General features: G+C 55.9%; 1 protein-coding gene across 4 annotated transcripts in view; it reads right to left on the bottom strand.

Annotated features, from left to right (window-relative positions):
* AIFM3 (apoptosis inducing factor mitochondria associated 3) overlaps positions 1 to 8,494 on the bottom strand; it is a 65,948-nt gene extending 57,454 nt beyond the window's left edge. For all 4 annotated transcript variants that reach the window (XM_058036629.1, XM_058036630.1, XM_058036628.1 and 1 more), the window contains exon 1: positions 8,427 to 8,494. The gene's annotated coding sequence lies outside the window, so the exon portion shown is untranslated. The remainder of the gene's footprint in view (positions 1 to 8,426) is intronic.
* Positions 8,495 to 14,572: the final 6,078 nt, after the last annotated feature.

Genomic DNA, 14,572 nt, shown 5'->3' on the forward strand with positions numbered 1-14,572 from the left:
GCTGATGTGGGACTGGTTTCCAGCTGGTCTGACTGGTTTTAACAAGGACTTGGGGGGACATCAGAGTTCCTGAATGTCAGAATGTCACCCATTCATCCAAGATGCCTTTGCTTTGTTTGGACCTTAAAGATGGCAATCTGCAGCCATCCCCTCAAGCCCACTTCACATCTCCTAATTTCTCCCCTGATGGTCCCTCCAGTCTTTCCAAAGCACTGAGACATCTGCACCTCCCAAAGCAGGTTAGAGGGAAGTGTTTGCTATCAGAGGTGTCCCTTCCCCACTCCTAGAGCTTCCCAGGCAAAACCAAAATGGTTCTTGGTAGGATTTCAGCTGATGACATCAGAGGAGAAGCCACCTGGCTGCTCCCAGCCTCAGTCCCAGCATGCACATGGAGATGCTTCAGGATCACCCGAGACTCAGATGGTTGCAGAAAGGCACCAGCCTCCCCTGTCAGACCAACTCAGGGCACACAACAGGGCCATGTCACTCTTAGTGGCATCCAGAGGCATCGACCCAGAGCTGCATCCTGCAGTATTTGTGGCCAAAGCCATAAGCTCTGTTAGGAGAAGGAAATAAGCCCATATACAACACAAGGTAGCTGAACGCAGGATCACCTGTAAAACCTTGCTAGGTCCTGAAGGGTGACAGCCTGACCTAAACAAGGTGTCCATGCTCAGTAAACGAGTTCATCATCTGTTCCCTGAACAAAACCACACTCTGTGGCACACAGCTGAACAGGAACACCTTCAGCATCTGCTCAGAAATGGCAAGAAGGAGTGGGCTACCAAAATACGAGGTAACTGTTGTGGTGCTGAGGAACATTCAGGTCCCATCCCTAAAAACTCTAGTGTGATTGAGGAACCAGCCCCTCCACCAGGCTGTCTGCAGAACTCCATCATCCACAGAGAGCACTGCCTGAGCACACAACCAGGGACACCAGCCTGGTCCCCAACAGGAAAAACTGGGAAAGTTATCTAACAGGAGAAACATGGGAAACAGTCTAGGGCTACTGACCATGAGCACTTCCCCTGCAAGGCAGCAAAATATGCAAAATATGGCAACATCAAGCTTCAGTGCAAGTCAGGGATATCAGACCAGACAGCCCACCTGGTTCAGCCCAGTGTCCACTGCCCAAGCATGGCCAACAGCACCCATCTGCCACAAGCAGGCAGGAGCAGGCAGGAAGGCAGGGACACTCCAGCCCACACTTCCCGCTGGGCTCAGAGTAGAATTCAGAGCCTGCACCACTTCTGAGCAGTGCAGTGCTGGCAGAGCTATTATTAGCACTGTGCTTCTGCTCTCTGCAGTGCCCCAGGCTCCTGTTTTAATCCAGTGCTCTGCTGTGACTCCAAAATCCTTTCCAAGACCTAATGTGGCAACTATATAACTATATAGGCATATTAGTACACCATAGGTATAAAAAATGTTTTTTCCCCTGAGCATCAGTTTGTGTTTATTGCCCCGGTATAATTTCCTTACCTGGCACCCAGGTCCCTCCCATCCAGCTGCAGCATCTGTCAGCATCTGTCCTGCTGCTGTGAGTAATCCTGCATTGCCTGCCTAGAAATCTGGCAGAGATATGAGCACCAGGCCATGCCCTGTGACATGGACATTTCCCAGAGATGTCAGTCCCAGCTCGCTCCAGCTGGAGACCTCTGTGGAGCACTGAGCAGAGACACACTTGTGCCACTGTTGGCCGAGTCCCTCAGCCACGATTCCTCTGCTGTGTGAGGGGGGCCTGTGCACACGGACACCAGCTGCACCCGTGCCCTCTCCAGGCTCCTCCAGACCCTCTCACTGAGCTTCTGGCTGCACACTCACCTTTTTGTAGACATCACCCTGACTCCCATTTCCTTGGCCACACCAGCCCTGGGTGCCACCAGAGGAAGAAGAGGTGAGAGGATTGCTTCCCATTCCCTTCCCACTTGCCCAGCACAAGTCACCTCACCAGGTCTCCTGGACACATAGAGGGGGTTTCTCCACCTCTCAAGGCAGCTTTGTCCCCTCCCCATCCCTCTGTCCCCTCCTCTCAAGCCCTGGACCCAAGTTTCCTCCCCTCAGTAATGTGGGACCTCCCAGTGTCATCAAGTAGATGACTGATGTGATCTCCTGGCACCAGGGGCTAGCAGGGGCAGCCACAGAAGGCAGGGGCTTGGTGACAACTCACCACATGCTCTCAGAGAAGGGACCCTGCCCTGGGGCTGAAGCACGGAGGAGACAAAGATGCTAGAGCAGCTCCTGAGGATCCTGGATTTGTCTGCCAGAATAAGAAACGTCTCTGTCCCTGGGTCTTACAATCCCAGATCCTGCAGGCTTTGCACAGCCCTGGTCCTCCCACAGCTGCATCTCCTCCGCTGCCCTGTCCTCCTCTTGGGACGGACCCAAGCTAGCCCTAGGTCTGCTGGGACACAGTTCAGGTTCCCAAAGCTCAGGAACATGCCTATCATTCCAAGGAAACTAGACAACAATGGGTGCTCCCATCCTGCCATCACCCACATCCAACCTCTGTTCTCCCAGGGAGCTAAGGATCCGGTGCTCAGCCAGCCTTCCTCCTCTCTTGATGTCCAGGCACTACTGCTTGGACTGGCTTCCTCCCACAGCTGGAAATGCCTGAATGATCTCTGCCATGAGTCCAGCAAGCAGACTCCAAGGACTTTTGTCCTCACACAGGTGAGCTCTCTGCTTCCTTTGCAGTGCTCTGCAGCAGGATCTGGAGGAAAGCTGGGGGCAAGCTGGCAGAGCATCCACAAGACCTTTGAGGAGGTTTCTGAAGAGCTACTGGAATTCAGTGAACAAGTGGGACATCTGGGACCTGCTCCGTTCCCCAGGAGATGACTTCTGTCTCTTCACTGACATCACCAGTCTGCAGGAGAGGGGCTACAGGTCCATGGAAAGCCAAGGTCCACACAAGTGAGGATGAGGAAGGTCCCTAATCAGACACACACCAGGATCTCAAAGCAGAGGTCAGCAAGAGGTATGTCCCAACGACATTCTGTCAGGATGAGGAGGACAGCTTCCCCAAGGTCAAGGGAGAACTCCTCAGTACTGGAGAACTAAAGAAAACCACAAAGGAAAGCAGGCACTGTGAGCCCTGGGGTGGCTGTTTCTCAAAGGCAGTGGGATCAAAGGGCCAATCAAAGAGACATTACACCTCTCAGCAGCTTTCAGTGCAGGGAGCATTAACATGGCAGTTGTGGTCATGACTAGGCTGGTATTCATCTCCCATCAGCATAGCATCTCTTGCTCTGCACCTTCTGCCCATGACCATGGGAGGATTTAGGCTGGAAGAGGTCTCTAGTGGACAGCTGACCCAATTCCAGCTGTGAGCAGGGTGACACACTAGCCTGGACTGAACCCTAATTCTGCCTTAAGCTTTGGAGAATGGACCCAACACGAGTCATGACAGGACCCACTAACATCTGGAGGTCCTCAAGGGTATAAGACCTTTTTAGATGGGTATCAGTGGGAAAGATTCAATGGTATACAAGGAACAAGAAAATCCATTCCTGGCATCTGGAGACCACCACAGACCATCCACACATTTGCCAGATGCAGCACTCATTAAAAATGGGAACAAAAGGAGATGTTGAAAGATTTCACTCCCTCAACACTTTGGAGCACTAATGGTCTCCTGATGGGACTGGAAATTAATTTTTACTCCCAAGATACCTCACTTCTGGAGTATTTTGTGGTGCTGAGCCCCCCTGAGGTGCCTCCAGTAGAGGAAGGAAAGGGGTTAGGCAGCTGTGCTGTGCCCTGAGCGATGACAGCTGCACAGGTCAGGCACAGGGGTCGCTCACATGCTCAGGTAACAGCTCATTGCCAGTCTGGGATCAGGAAAGGTCTCCCTTGGAGTTTGGCACAAGTGCCAGGGAGCTTTGGCCTTCCTCTATAGCTCTAAACATTGCCCTTTGCCAGGCTCCTCGGGGCTGTTTCTGGCCAGGGATTCCCTGCTGTGGCAGGGCCAGGAGTCCAGCTGTGTGTGTGATCTCTCCACCTCTCTTCCCCATGGCAGCTTTGTTTTCCTGGCTTTCAGTCACTTTTAGCATAGGTCTTCTAAGGCAATGTCCAACAGCTCTGCACTGAACAGGAGCTGCTGGTTTTTAACTGCTCCTGCATACCAAAAAAAAATTTCTTTTTATTGAATCTGGGCTCTGTTGTCTGCAAACATTTGCTTATTTCTGCCCTGAGAACTTTGTCCTTCAGGAGCTTTATCAGTTCCCACAGACAATTTTTGGACTCAGGACGATGTTACAGCTAATTGAAGAGCTCAGCGCTTTCTTGTTGAGACATCCTTCATGGATGTCTCTAAAGGGTCCAGGTCAAGTAATTTCTTTTCTGCTCTGTTTAAGGACTGAGCTCAACATCTGGAAAACTTGCTTGTCTGCTCTGCAGAGTGAAGGGTACCGTGTGCCCATTCCAGCCATTCACATCCAGCTCTGCAAGCTGGTTCCACATTCCCCAAGCAGGAACACAAGAGAAGGGGGCAGCTGGAGTCTCAGAGCATCTGGTGTTACCATCCATGCTTGCAGGGAAGAGCTGGCTCTGACTCTGGTCCCTGCTGTGGGAAAAAACAAGCCGCGATCCCAAACCACACTCTGTCCACTACAGTGCTGCCAATTCTCCATACATGCAAAATATTGTCTTTAACACAAGGCCAGCAGGAGCCGTGGAGCAGTCCCAGCAGCAGACCTGTTTTGGTCACACCCTACAAGCAAAGGGCAGCACAGATCCCACCACAGCCTCTCCAGCCTATCCCACAAAGCGTAGTCTGTCCCATGTCCTCTGGTCCCTGGACACAAGGACTCTGGTCCACCTGGTCCTGACCATCAGCAGGACCCAGAGCATTCTTTCCCATCTACCTCCTCACCACACACAATGGCACCCAACAGGGACCCCATCCCTCAGCCCCACTTCCCCTCTGTGGCTCCATCCCAGGCACACACACCCACCATGAGCCACCACACACCCGGCACATCACCAGCCCCCTCACACCAGACTCAAGTCATGGTGTGCTCTTACAAGGACTGCCCATTTCTCTTACTTTTCTGGGGATTTGCTCTAGTTTGACTCCCACAGTGTGTAGTCAGAACTAGGCCACCACCCCACCAGGTTCCTCCATACCTGTGCCAGTATTAGAAAGACTTTGGGGTACTCATCAAGGACAGGGGATGTGGAGTCACACTTTAGGGTGACTCCACATCCCCCTGTCCTTGATGAGTACACCCAGACTGTCCTTCCCCATCATATCCTGAAGGCCCACTCTTGTTTCACATTAGTGCCACCATGCACAGTCTCAGGCTCGCTCCTCCTCCATCTGTGTTCAGTGGTGCAACTCCAGCCACCAGTGATGCTTTCCACCTCCAACTCCTCAGCCAGTTTCAGCTGCTTTGTGGGCAGAGGACATTAATAAAAATATATAACATGGATCCCAAGAGTCTTGCAGTTCACCAAGCAGTACACCTGCCTCTGCTCCAGTATCCTCCCGGCCCTAGTGATCCTGCCAGCTTCAGCCCAGAGGTGCACCAGCACTCTCCCACAGCTCACCTCCATCCCTTCCCAAAATCAGCCAGTCTCCACTGGCATGGCAGACTTCCAGTCCATCTCTACAAAGCCTGTCAGAGCAGGAGCCAGCACAGACCCCACAGTGAACACACCACATTCCTCATGGTGCACAGTGCGGGTGAAACAGTATTTGGGCTCCAGCTCTTGTCCAAGCACAGCCACACTACCAGTGTTCCACAGCCCACAGGCACCTTCCTGCCATCCTCACCACCCTGCAGAGATCAACTCCCCCAAAAACCACAGCAGCCACCGGCACAAAGTCCTACTGACACCCTGAGTTGCCTGCAGCTCCCCTCTCTGCTCACCCTGGGGTCCACCCTCCACCTGCTGCAACACCCTGGGTGCCACAGCCCATGACCTCAATGAGGAGCCCCCATGTTTCCCAGCAAGGTCTGGCTCAGCAAAATCAAACTGCCCTGTCTCCAGGGCAAGCCAGACTCTGCTGCCAAAACAAGCAGCTCTCTCCACAGGACACAGGACTCTGAACACAGCCCAGCATGGCTGGAGCACTGGGGAGCCCAAGGCTCTACCCCCACCCCGTGGACCATGCTGTGCACTCTGTGTTATCAACACCACCTGCAGAAACCCTGCTCTGACCCCAGGGAGGGGCACAGGGCTTGCCTGCCAAGAGAAAGGCAGACAGTGGGAAGAGAATCAAGTCACACAGAAGACAGCATGACAGGGGATGATGTTTTTAGGGCAGGGAGAGCTTGTATTTTTAAAATATTATGAGGATGAAAACAGATGGTCTCCATCCTGAAGTTACCATTTTTGTCAGGAATGATGCTACAAAGGATGAAAAGAGAGTCCTACAACCCCTAGCTGTGGTTCCCAGACCAGCAGATCAGCCTTCCAGAATGGGATGCCCAACTGGGGGACCACTCCTGTGTTCATGTCACTGATTCTTGTCCCTCCACCTCGAAGATGCTGCACACAGGACATGGTAACACTCTGCAGATATGCAATGCACTGCTGCCCACCCTCTGCCCATGGAGCAGATGAGCCAAAATCAAAGGGGCTGGCACATAGGAACCCCATTTTCTTGTCTCCCTGGTACCCCAACCTCCCCTCTCTAGCTTTTCACCCCATTCTTCCCTCTTGATAGCTCTCCAGCTAGCTTCCCCTTCTCTCAGGCCAACTCTCCCATTTTCACTTTCCTGCCATTTCCATACCCATCCCAGTCCTGCTGCTTGGCTTCTGCTCCAGGGTCCCCCAGCGGCTGATTCACAGTAACTCCGACATCCCCAGAGCAGCACTGGACCCCTCCTTCACATCCTGCTCTGTCCTCCCCCGTTTGCCCAGCCCCTCAGTACAGCCCTCCTGCCAAAGCTTTACCTCTCCAGCCACTTCCTGGTGGGGTCCAAGATTTGCCTTACACCCACCTGGAGAAAGCAGCTTTGCCAGGTGATTTCCTTTCAGATGGTCTCAAGAAACAGAAGCAGAAGTCACGCTGCAAAAGGGCAAGACCAGCCCAGGGCCCAGCGATGGGCAGCGCAGGCAGGGAGGGACGTGGGCAGGAGTGACTGCCCCGAGCTCTTCGCTTTGTCACCAGGAGTTTGTGTCTGCAGCAGCACACGGAGCCACAAAGCTGCCGTTTCATGCACCCGTGGCTCCCGAAGAAGTGCAGCGGGAACGCCATGTCAGAGCACAGCCAAGGCAGGATTGTGTTCCTGGCTGCTGCTTCAGCAATTTACTGGCTGCAGGTTAAAGGCTCATTCGGCAGCACTATCATTGCCACCCTTCCGCACTCCTCTGTGAGCTAGACTGGAAATCATTAATCATGGGATTTGGTTCAGATCGTAAAGATCTGCCAATAAAAATCATAAATGTTGGAAATTCTCCATGGATAAAGAGTGATTGATGAAAAAATCAAATCATTTCACAACACGAGAGACCTTTAATTCTCATTTGCTCCACCGCGGGCAGCCGAGCCCCTGCTGTGCTGCCACTGCCAGGTCCCCATTGCACAAAAGCAATGTGCGTTCCTCACAGGAGCTGGAGCAGGGCAGAAGGAGTTTATCCCGGCAATGTTTTCCACGACTAACAGCTACAGTATAACACCACAGTCCAGCTCCATTCATCACACTCAGATGTTCCCTCTCAAAGGAGACCATGCAGTTCATGGAACCATAGAATGTCATGAGTTGGAAGAAACACACAAGGATCATGGAATGGCTTGGGTTAAAAGGGACCTTAAAGCTCATCTCCTTCCACACCCCTCTGCACAGGCAGGGACACCTTCCACTATCCCAGCTTGCTCCAAGCCCTGTCCAGCCTGGCCTTGGACACTGCCAGGGATGGAGCAGCCACAGCTTCTCTGGGCAACCTCTGCCATTGCCTCACCATCCTCACAGTGGAGAATTTCTTCCTAACATTTAATCTTACCTACCTTTCTTCAGCTTAAAGACATTCACCCCTGTCCAGGCAAGATCATGGTCCCCCCTGGTCAGGAGGAAACAAACTTGGAGAACAAGCTGGCGGGAGGACATGACACAGAGACCTAAACCCCGTTCAGGACAAACACAGCTTTTCTCCGCGACCCATTTTTATGCCGCTTTGATTTCTTGGGCATTCGCTGCATCTCAGAAGAGATGCGGAGACATGCGGCGCTCTCGCACCGCCTGCCCCCGGCTCCGACCCCGGCCCTGCCGGCAGCTCGGGCTGTAGAGGAGCCCCCGGGCCGGCGCCGCGCCCCGGCAATCCCGATCCCCGCGGTGCCCCCGCTCCTGCGGGCAGCGGCGGCCGCACCGACCGCTGCCCCCGGCCGAGGCGCGGTGCGGTCCCGGACAGCGGCCCCGCACCGGGAGCTCCCCTCGCCTCGCATCTCCCCGGGACGCGTCCCCGCCGCCCCCCGCGCTTACCTGGGCAGCAGCGGCGGTGCCAGCGCGGCGGGAGGAGCGCGGCCGGTGCGGGGCGGGGCAGCAGCGGGGCCCGCCCCCGCCGCGGGTGCGGAGCGGGAGGTGCCGCCGTTCCTGCCCGCTCTGGGCACCCGCGTGGGGGAGCTCCCCGCCGTTCCTGCCCGCTCTGGGCACACGCGTGGGGGAGCTCCCCGCCGTTCCTGCCCGCTCTGGGCACACGCGTGGGGGAGCTCCCCGCCGTTCCTGCCCGCTCTCGGCACACGCGTGGGGGGAAGTGCCCGCCGTTCCTGCCCGCTCTGGGCACACGCGTGACGGGCGGTCCCCGCCGTTCCTGCCCGCTCTGGGCACCCGCGTGGGGGAGCTCCCCGCCGTTCCTGCCCGCTCTGGGCACACGCGTGACAGGAGCTCCCCGCCGTTCCTGCCCGCTCTGGGCACACGCGTGGGGGAGCTCCCCGCCGTTCCTGCCCGCTCTGGGCACACGCGTGGGGGAGCTCCCCGCCGTTCCTGCCCGCTCTGGGCACACGCGTGGGGGAGCTCCCCGCCGTTCCTGCCCGCTCTCGTACACGCGTGACAGGAGCTCCCCGCCGGCCCTGCCCGCTCTGGGCACACGCGTGACAGGAGCTCCCCGCCGGCCCTGCCCGCTCTGGGCACACGCGTGACGGGCGGTCCCCGCCGTTCCTGCCCGCTCTCGTACACGCGTGGGGGAGCTCCCCGCCGGCCCTGCCCGCTCTGGGCACACGCGTGACGGGCGGTCCCCGCCGTTCCTGCCCGCTCTGGGCACACGCGTGGGGGAGCTCCCCGCCGTTCCTGCCCGCTCTGGGCACACGCGTGACAGGAGCTCCCCGCCATTCCTGCCCGCTCTGGGCACACGCGTGGGGGGAGCTCCCCGCCGGCCCTGCCCACTCTCGGCACACGCGTGACGGGCGGTCCCCGCCGTTCCTGCCCGCTCTGGGCACACGCGTGGGGGAGCTCCCCGCCGTTCCTGCCCGCTCTGGGCACACGCGTGGGGGAGCTCCCCGCCGTTCCTGCCCGCTCTGGGCACACGCGTGGCGGGCGGTCCCCGCTGCCCCCGGGCAGTTGGTTCTGCTTGGTCACACGCGGCTGCCACTGCCGGGGCTATTCCTGCCCACCTGAAACCCCGGCCCGGCCCTTCCCAGGTCACTTGCTTTTACATTTTCGTTCTGGATTCACGTCTCTGCCCCCCGCCCCGCCCCTCCAAGACAACGATCTGCACCACTCTCCGCTTCCTCCTGCCTGGGACCTTTCTTCTCTCCAGAAAACTCTTTCCCTCCCCATCATGTCATCTAACAGTGTCAGCATCTCTCTGTGCCTTTTTCTATCACATACCCCAAATTTGTTATTTATTTTCAGTGGATGACTTTTGAGATCACCCTGGGTACAAAGGAAAGTTTTCTCCCCCACCTCTAGACAGTTTTGTCTCGGGTCGCTGCTCTCTTACCCTGCAAATATACAACTCCCAAGGCTTTCCAGGCAGATCACTGTGCTTCAATATCCAGCTTCAGTTCCCTGCTCTGAGTGGGATGAGTGGCATAACTGGGCTGTTCATCTGCAGTTCTCACTGCTGGTAAAAAAAAAAAAAAAAAAAAAAAAAAAAAAAAAAAAAAAAAAAAAAAACCAAAAAACTACCCAAGGATGGAGCATTCCAGTGCAGAAGCTCCAGGGACCCATGTGCTTCCAGAACCTTGGGAGATGGACAATGGGTCCTCATGGAACTGCCTCGATTCCAAGACAGGAGCAATGCTCCCCTGTCCAGTGTCTGCAGGCAGCTGAGGAGCATCCCTGCCGTTGGTGCTGTGCCTCCCTGGGCATGGTGCAGAGCTCCATGGGATGGGGGATTGCTGGCAGCGGGGACCCCTAGCACACCTTTGTCACCTTTCCTGGAGCACAGGATTTTTGACCTGTGGTGTGAAAAACTGTTCCTACACAGGCAAACAGCAAGGACTGAGCCTTGGAAGGAGTAAATGGGTTTGCAGGGAATTATCCTGACAGCAAGCTCTATCACAAACTGTGGGCAGCCATGCTTTATGATGAAGGAGAGTTCATTTAAATTGGATGTTGGAAAGAAATTCTTCCCTGTGAGGGTGGTGGGGCACTGGCACAGGTTGCCCAGAGAAGCCATGGTTGCCCCATCTCTGGAAGTGTCCAAGGCCAGGTAGGACAGGGCTTGGAGTAACACGGGATAGTGGAAGGTGTCTCTGCCAATGGCAGGGATGTGGGCTAGATGACCTTTAAAAATCCCTCCCGACCCAAACCAGTCTGTGATTCTATGTTTAGCTGGCGCCACAAGTGGAAACATTTGGGGTTGTTTCGCTGCACCTTACACATCCAAGGACATCACGTCAGGGATGGGACTGTGAGACATGAGCAATACTGTGGGGCTGCACTGCCCAGGAACAGCAAGAGATGCAGTTCTGCCTGCTGCGGGGTGACAGGGCAGGAGCCCAGAGGGATGGATGTCTAGAGGTCCTTCCTTCCCCAAAAACCTCACAGAGCTACTGGGCAGTGCATGCCTCCATGACTCTTGTTTCTCGGCCTCCTGGCACTGGCTCCATCACCCTGACACCACTCCCTCACTGAGCACTGCCTGCGCTGCAGCGTTGGTCACCGAAATGTCACGAGTAGGTCGTGCCCCACTAGTCCCTGCCCAGCTCCTGAGCTGACCCAGGCACCCTGTGGTGCTTGGGGCGTTGTTCAGCCGTGCTGCTGCTGGTGGCAATGGGTGCTCTGGGGCCCAGCTTGCAGGTCTGCCCCAAGTGGGACAGCGGTGCCTCGCTGCAGGGCTGACAGGGCTGTGCCAGCAGTGCCAGGCAGCTGCCCACGGTGCTGCAAACCTGCAGCTCTCTGCCTTCTCTGCAGTTCTCAAGGAGATGACAACATGCAGCCCTTCACCTCCCAGCACCCCAGAATTAACAGCCCATCGTGCCACTGCAGCAGGGACAAGGGCAGGGGGTGTCCTGTGCAGCCTGGGGCAGGCGGAGCCCTGGGAGGCCAGGGAGATGCAGGGAACAGGGTGATGGGCAGGTGCTGGGGTGACCCATAACCCAGTGGTGGAGCCTCCAGCTTCCCCAGACCTGCTTTCCAGGCTGGATTGAAGCCTCGGCTTCAATGTTTCCTTACAAGAAAACTTCTGCCCTTGACTGCACATCCCTGCCCTGCATTCCCCTGGGAAGGAAGTCCTGCAAGAGGAGTCGGGTAGGGCAAAAGCGGAAAGGGAACAAGGGAGAGAGGCTGTGCAAATGGAGCAGTGCAGGGGAGGGACCAGGTGCAGGCAGGGCCGTGGGCAGGAGAAGGAGTGCTCAGCTGGCACATGAAGGCACTTTGAGTGAGGATCAGCCCTGATGTCACCTGGCACTTTCAGTTTCTTAGGAAGCGACAGAGCCAGAGCCTTGGATCTTCTGGGATAGCTGGGACAGATGCCATGGCACTTTAGCAGACCACGGCTGGCAGCCCCAGCAAGTTCTGTGTTTTCATCAGGGCTTTGCAGAGTGGAACGTCTGCAGTGTTGGTGTCTCCATGCAGGAGCTCCGGGCACCGGGCTCCTTCCAGGCCCCTGAACAGGAATGCTGCACTGCAATAGTGCAGGTGGACAGCAACCTGACACTGCAGCACTGTGAAATCACCTCCAGCTGCTTTTTGTGCAGTATACCAACATGTAAGTGCAGGGTGGGCTGGGGGAAGTGAGTGCAGATTTGTCCAAAGGGACGAGGGAGAGTAGGTGCAGATGGGGGTGGTGCCTGGAGAGTCACCCTGGCCAGGAGAACGGGTAGGAGGGAAGGACCCATGTGCCTGTGGCTATGTGTGCCCCAGGGAGGTGTGAGAAGATAAGGAATCATCAGGTCAGGTCATGGCCTGGTCCTCACTGACAGCCTGGTGAGCAGGGCTGCTGGAGCTGCAGGGGCACGGGGAGGATGTGGAAGTCACAGCACACATGAGAGTATACAAGGGGACTCGTGCAGCTAAGGGGGTCAGGAAGGCTGGGTGAAGATTACTGGAGGATGGCTTCTCCTCACAAATATGAGGCATAAAGGACAATGTCTCCCTGTTGTTCAGGACACAGACTGAGGAGACAGTGAGCAGCCTTCACACACCTCTGACAGACGCTTCTCGAGGAGCAGAGAGTGAAGATCTCCCCTGAAGCGAAGGTGCCTGAGGAAGGAGCGCTGCAGGGCTGGGGGCAGGCAGGACGGCAGCACGTGGGTCACTGTGGATGGGGGTCCAGCACTGCCACAGCAGCAGCACAGCAGCTGGCAGGAGCTGCCCTCGATCCCAGGAGAGGGACAGACCCTGGTGGTGGGCCAGGCAGGCTCCGTGCCCATGCTAGCCTGGTTCCATCCTGCAGGAGCAAGGAGCAGGATGGAACCACACTCAGTGCTGGGGATGCTGCTCATGTTCTCAGGCTTCCCCTCCTGCCCCCAGCAGAACAGGCCTTTGTTGGTCCTGGCAAGGCACTGACACAGCCACACACAGAGCAGGCAACCTGGCACTGATTCTGGCTGTCACCTGCAGGGTCAGATGTGCCTTAAGAACCTGTTACTCACAGCAATGCTCTCTCTCCAGATGAGTCTCATCACTTTCACTGCACTAACTCAGCACACATTGCACCATTTTTTAAGTTCCTGGAAAGGCAAATTCTACTTGCTCGCATCCCTAATTTGTTCTCGCTAAACATTTCAACTGCCTGTGGCCACTTTCCTCCCTGCTGCTACACCCAGGCAGAGTGGAATCAACACAGGCTTTACTCAAATAAAAAAAAAAAGTAAGCGACCAACAACATTTTGGGAAACAGTTCTCTTGGGAAACAGAAACTTCCCCATCTGGAACTTCCAATAGCAAAATATAACCTAAAAATCAGTGGGTGAAACACAGCTTGGAGCTCCAAGCATGGCCATCCCAGCATCTCTCCTGCCTAGGGGATGCAGGGATGAACCAGTGCCTTCCCTCTAGTAGCACTGGCCCAAGTGCATCATATGCCTGCATACAGAGATCTGTATTAAAGAGATGGTGAGACTCAAGCATGGCTAGTGCTTGTTCCAGGTCTCTGGGTACAGGAAGTGCCAGTCAATGATTTTTTCACTGATGTCAATGATGTTCACAAGGCTCTGATCTTCAATGCCAAGCTGTGTAGTGCTTCCCTGTAAATCCCAGCACACCCCTGCAAGCAGCACCCAGTGCAAAACACCCCACTCAGACCAAACTGGCTACATGTGTGTTGCAGGATCTTCCAGAAGCATATCTTCCAGAGATAACCTAACACTTTCCAGGTACCTCACCTGATAAGAGCTATCAGTCCAAGCAGGAGCCCCTTCCAGAAGCTAGCCACCCCTCCCACCTGCAGAGCCCTCTCCCTGGTGCAGGTGACCCCAGTGCCCCATCGCAGGCCTCAGTTTTGGGCAGAGCTCAGCAGGGACCGTCATCTACAGATACACCTGAAACAAGCACCTGAGCAAGGCTGACCAGGTGCCAACCAGGTCCCTCTTCCACTCGGAAGTGCAGTCTGGGGCTGTGCAGATGGTGCATCTCCTCCGCTTCATCCACCTCGCAGGTACAGCAGCCACAGGGACCTGGGAGTCCCAGTCCACCATCCTTCAGCCTGCCAACCTCCCAGGACCTCTCCAGCTCCTTGGAGACCTCTCTCCAGACAGGTCCAAATTCTCCCTTTCCTCCAAAGTCCCCTGCTTTTCCCTGTGTTCCTCTGCTTTTCTTTAGCATCCTTCATCCTTCTCTCACTTCCAAAGCTCCAGCTCCACACCACCAGCCTCTCCTTGCCCCAACACTTCTCCCACCTACCACAGTGACCTCTGGACACTCACAGCCCAGCAAGTCAGACCTGCCTTGCTGGGAGAGTTTCCAGCCCTTTTCACCTCTGACAGCTGCAGGTGGCAATGGCTGTGCCCCCTCTGCTCCACCAGGCCAGCAGCTGGCCAGCTGTGCCACTCTGGGGTGGGATGCAAGTGGTCAGAGCTAGCCTGTTATATCTGATTATATTAGCCTGCCAGGTTAATAGCAAGGTGTGCTCCAGAGATAACCCAGGAGACTGGTCATCAGCAGAGCCTCTGGCCCACTCATCCCTAAGGCTCTCATCTCTGGATTTGATCAAACACTGGGCGACTCACACAGTGCCCACCTGC

Source organism: Melospiza georgiana, chromosome 18 (genome assembly GCF_028018845.1).
Source record: "Melospiza georgiana isolate bMelGeo1 chromosome 18, bMelGeo1.pri, whole genome shotgun sequence".
NCBI lineage: Eukaryota > Metazoa > Chordata > Aves > Passeriformes > Passerellidae > Melospiza > Melospiza georgiana.